General features: G+C 51.4%; 1 pseudogene; it reads left to right on the top strand.

Annotated features, from left to right (window-relative positions):
• Nucleotides 1–5,000, top strand: part of LOC109882516 (replication protein A 70 kDa DNA-binding subunit-like) — a 70,921-nt pseudogene that overhangs the window by 18,928 nt on the left and 46,993 nt on the right.

Below are 5,000 nucleotides of genomic sequence, written 5' to 3'. Positions count from 1 at the left end.
AGGGTTAAGGCTGGGTTGGGTGGGTTTGGTAGGTTGGGTTGGGATGGCGTTTTGGTTTTAGTAGGTTGGGATGGGTTTGTAGGTTGTGTTGGGATGGAGTTTGGTTGGGATGGTTTTTTTTGGTGGTAGGGTTGGTTGGTTAGGATGGGATTGTTAGGTTGGGATGGCGTTGGGTAGGTTGCGGTTTTAGGATGGGTTTGGTCGGTTGGGATGGGGTTTGGTTAGGTTGGGTTGGGACGGGTTTGGTAGGTTGGTGGTTAGGATTGGGATTGGTAGGTGGGTTAGGATGGGATTGGTAGGTTGGATGTGTTGGTAGGTTCGGTTGGGCGGGTTTGGTAGGTTGGGTTGGAAGGGTTAGCTGGGTTGGGTTGGGTTTTGGTTTAGGTTGGGATGGTTTGGTAGGTTGGGTTGGGATGGGTTTTGGTTGGGATGGGTTTGGTAGGTTGGGTTAGGATGGGATTGGTAGGTTGGGAGGGGTTTGGTAGGTTGGGTTGGGACGGGTTTTGGTAGGTAGGGTTGGGATGGGTTTGGTAGGTTGGGTTGGGATGGGATGGGATGGGTTTCGTAGGTTGGGTTGGGTTGGGTTGGGAAGGGGTTTGGTAGGTTGGGTTAGGATGGGTTTGGTAGGTTGGGCTGGGTTTGGTAGGTTGGGTTGGGACAGGTTTGGTAGGTTGGGTTAGGATGGGATTGGTAGGTTGGGTTAGGATGGGTTTGGTAGGTTGGGTTAGGATGGGATTGGTAGGTTGGGTTAGGATGGGATTGGTAGGTTGGGATGTGTTTGGTAGGTTCGGTTGGGACGGGTTTGGTAGGTTGGGTTGGGAAGGGTTAGCTGGGTTGGGTTGGGTTTGGTAGGTTGGGTTGGGATGGGTTTGGTAGGTTGGGATGGGTTTGGTAGGTTGGGTTGGGATGGGTTTGGTTGGGATGGGTTTGGTAGGTTGGGTTAGGATGGGATTGGTAGGTTGGGATGGGTTTGGTAGGTTGGGTTGGGACGGGTTTGGTAGGTAGGGTTGGGATGGGTTTGGTAGGTTGGGTTGGGATGGGATGGGATGGGTTTCGTAGGTTGGGTTGGGTTGGGTTGGGACGGGTTTGGTAGGTTGGGATGGGCTTGGTAGGTTGGGTTAGGATGGGTTTGGTAGGTTGGGCTGGGTTTGGTAGGTTGGGTTGGGACAGGTTTGGTAGGTGGGTTAGGATGGGATTGGTAGGTTGGGTTAGGATGGGATTGGTAGGTTGGGATGGGTTTGGTAGGTTGGGTTGGGACGGGTTTGGTAGGTTGGGTTGGGAAGGGTTAGCTGGGTTGGATTGGGTTTGGTAGGTTGGGTTGGGATGGGTTTGGTAGGTTGGGATGGGTTTGGTAGGTTGGGTTGGGATGGGTTTGGTTGGGATGGGTTTGGTAGGTTGGGTTGGTTTGGGTTTGGTAGGTTGGGTTAGGATGGGATTGGTAGGTTGGGATGGGTTTGGTAGGTTGGGTTGGGACGGGTTTGGTAGGTTGGGTGGGAAGGGTTAGCTGGGTTGGGTTGGGTTTGGTAGGTTGGGTTGGGATGGGTTTGGTAGGTTGGGATGGGTTTGGTAGGTTGGGTTGGGACGGGTTTGGTTGGGATGGGTTTGGTAGGTTGGGTTGGTTTGGGATGGGCTTGGTAGGTTGGGTTGGGATGGGTTTGGTAGGTTGGGTTAGGATGGGATTGGTAGGTTGGGATGGGTTTGGTAGGTTGGGTTGGGACGGGGTTTGGTAGGTTGGGATGGGATGGGTTTGGTAGGTTGGGTTGGGATGGGTTTGGTAGGTTGGGTAGGGATGGGTTTGGTAGGTTGGGATGGGTTTGGTAGGTTGGGTTGGGATGGGATGGGATGGGTTTGGTAGGTTGGGTTGGGGGTGGGTCTGGTAGATTGGGTTGGGACGGGTTTGGTAGGTTGGGTTGGGATGGGTTTGGTAGGTTGGGTTGGGATGGGATGGGTTTGGTAGGTTGTGTTGGGATGGGTTTGGTAGGTTGGTAGGTTGAGATGTGTTGGGATGGGTTTGGTAGGTTGGGTTGGGATGGGTTTGGTAGGTTGGGTTGGGATGGGATGGGATGGGATGGGTTTGGTAGGTTGTGTTGGGATGGGTTTGGTAGGTTGGGTTGTGTTGTGTTGGGATGGGTTTGGTAGGTTGGGTTGGGATGGGTTTGGTAGGTTGGGTTGGGATGGGATGGGTTTGGTAGGTTGTGTTGGGATGGGTTTGGTAGGTTGGTAGGTTGAGATGTGTTGGGATGGGTTTGGTAGGTTGGGTTGGGATGGGTTTGGTAGGTTGGGTTGGGATGGGATGGGATGGGTTTGGTAGGTTGTGTTGGGATGGGTTTGGTAGGTTGGGTTGTGTTGTGTTGGGATGGGTTTGGTAGGTTGGTAGGTTGTTGGGTTGTGTTGGGTCAACTGGGTTTGGTTGGTTTGGGATGGGGTTGAGTAGTGGTTAAGGGACTGAACAAAATATAATGCCAACATGCAAAGTGTTGGTCCCATGTTTCATAAGCTGAAGCTATTCTCTCTCCCTGTCTCTCTCTCTCTCTCTCCCTGTCTTCTCTCTCTCTCTCACGTCTCTCTCTCTCTCTCTCTCTCTCTCTCTCCTCTCTCTCTCTCTCTCTCTCTCTCCCCGTTTCTCTCTCTTTCTCTTTCCTCCTATCTCTCTCACCTCCTCTACCCATCTATGTCCCCCTCTGTCTCCTCCTTCTCTCCCTCTCTCCTCTCTCTATTTTTCCCTCCTCTCCCACTCTCTCTTCTTCCACTCGCTTTTTCCCTCCTTCCCCCTCCCCTCTTCTCACCCTCTGTCTCTCTATCCCTCCTCTGTCTCTCTATCCCTCCTCTCTCTCTCCCTCCACTCTCTCTCCCTCTCCCTGTCCCCCTTCCCCTCTCTCTCCTCTCCTTCCCCCCTCCCCTCTCTCTCACCCTCTGTCTCTCTATCCCTCCTCTGTCTCTCTATCCCTCCTCTGTCTCTCTATCCCTCCTCTCCCTCTCCCTGTCCCCCTTCCCCCTCTCTCTCCTCTCCTTCCCCCCTCTCTGTCTCTGCTTCCTTCCTCTTTCTCCCCTCCTCCTTCTCGCTCCCCTCTCTCCCTCTTTCCCCCTCATTCTCCCCTCTCTCCATTTCCCCCTAATTCTCCCTTCCCAACTCTTCCCCTGCTCTCTCTCCCCATTGTTCTCCCTCCCTCTCTCCCATCCTCTCTCCCTTCTCTCTCAGCCTCCCCTCTTCCTCCCCTCTCCTCTCTCTCCTTGGTAGTTAATTGTGGATTAACAGTGTGTAATGAGAGCTGTCAGCCTGTTCCCGTGGCGATAATGGAGTTCAAAGGTGGATGACATCATATCAACCATAATGGAATTACACACACACATACACACACACACACACATATTAGAGCGCGAGAAAGGGGAGAGAGGAGGGAGGAGCGAGAGGAAGAAGTAAGGGAGAGAGAGATATGGAGAGAGAATGCTAAGGTGAGGGGGAGAGAGAGATAGGGGGGAAGGAGAATATCTTTGTAATTAGGAAATTACAGTACCACCAAGACCAGTAGAAAGGTCTGACTAATATCTCTGTCTCTGTCTCTCTCTGTCTATGTCTGTCTCTCTCCCTCTCTCTGCCTCTCTCTCTCTCTACCCTCTCTCTCTCTGTTTCTCTCTCTCTCTGTTTCTCTCTCTCTGTCTGTCTCTGTCTCTCTGTCTGTCTCCCCACTCTCTCCCCCTCTTTCCCTTTCTCTCTCTGCCTCTATCTCTCTCTCTCTCCACCCCTCTCTCTCTGTTCTCTCTCTGTTTCTCTCTCTCTCTCTGTTTCTCTCTCTCCATCTGTCTCTGTCTCTCTGTCTGTCTCCCCCCCCCTCTCTCCCCCTCTTTCCCTTTCTCTTCTCTCCCTCTCTCTGCCTCTCTCTCTCTCTCTCTCTCTCTCTCTCTCTACCCTCTCTCTCTCTGTTTCTCTCTCTCCATCTGTCTCTGTCTCTCTGTCTGTCTCCCCCCCTCTCTCCCCTCTTTCCCTTTCTCTCTCTCCCCCTCTAGATGTGATAGGAGTGTGTAGGAGTGTGGATGATCTGAGTAGCTTCACCGCTAAGACAGGTAGACAGGAGTATAAAAGAGACATTCACCTGGTGGATACCAGTGGCAAGGCGGTCGCAGTCACACTGTGGGGCGAGCAGGTAAGACCATACACACACAAGGAGTACAAACACAAACCCTAACACACACACACACACACACACAATGAGTACAAACACACACACTAACGCACATGCTAACACATATACACACACACACACGCACACACAAGGAGTACACACACAGACACACAATAGCACGCACACACACAAGGAGTACACACACACAGACACACACACACACACACACACACACACACACACACACGGTAACACACATATACACACGCACAAGGAGTACACACACAGACACACACTAGCACACACACACACACTAGCACACACACACACACTAGCACACACACACACACTAGCACACACACAAAGAGTACACACACTGACACACACTAGCACACACACACACAAGGAGTACACACACTGACACACACTAGCACACACACACACAAGGAGTACACACACACACGGTAACAGACATATACACACACCCAAGGAGTGTATACACAGACACCAGACACACAAACACTAACACACACACACACATACACACACTAACACACACACACACATACACACACTAACACACACAGTATACATATGCACAAACACTCAAGTGGCAAGATGTTACAGTCACACTGTCTCTGTCTCCTGGGATGGATCTGCCGTTAAACACAAAATTATGCAGAGTAATTAATGTCTGTCTGTCTGTCTGTCTGTCTGTCTGTCTGTCTGTCTGTCTGTCTGTCTGTCTGTCTGTCTGTCTGTCTGTCTGTCTGTCTGTCTGTCTGTCTGTCTGTCTGTCTGTCTGTTTGTTTGTTATGGAGTGTTTATTCGGTTTTCTGAGATGTAAAATCAGATTTGATCAATTGAACCACTCAACTT

Source organism: Oncorhynchus kisutch, linkage group LG29 (genome assembly GCF_002021735.2).
Source record: "Oncorhynchus kisutch isolate 150728-3 linkage group LG29, Okis_V2, whole genome shotgun sequence".
Taxonomy (NCBI): domain Eukaryota; kingdom Metazoa; phylum Chordata; class Actinopteri; order Salmoniformes; family Salmonidae; genus Oncorhynchus; species Oncorhynchus kisutch.
Note: the sequence above shows the minus strand (reverse complement) of the source record. Positions and strands in the feature narration are given on the sequence as shown.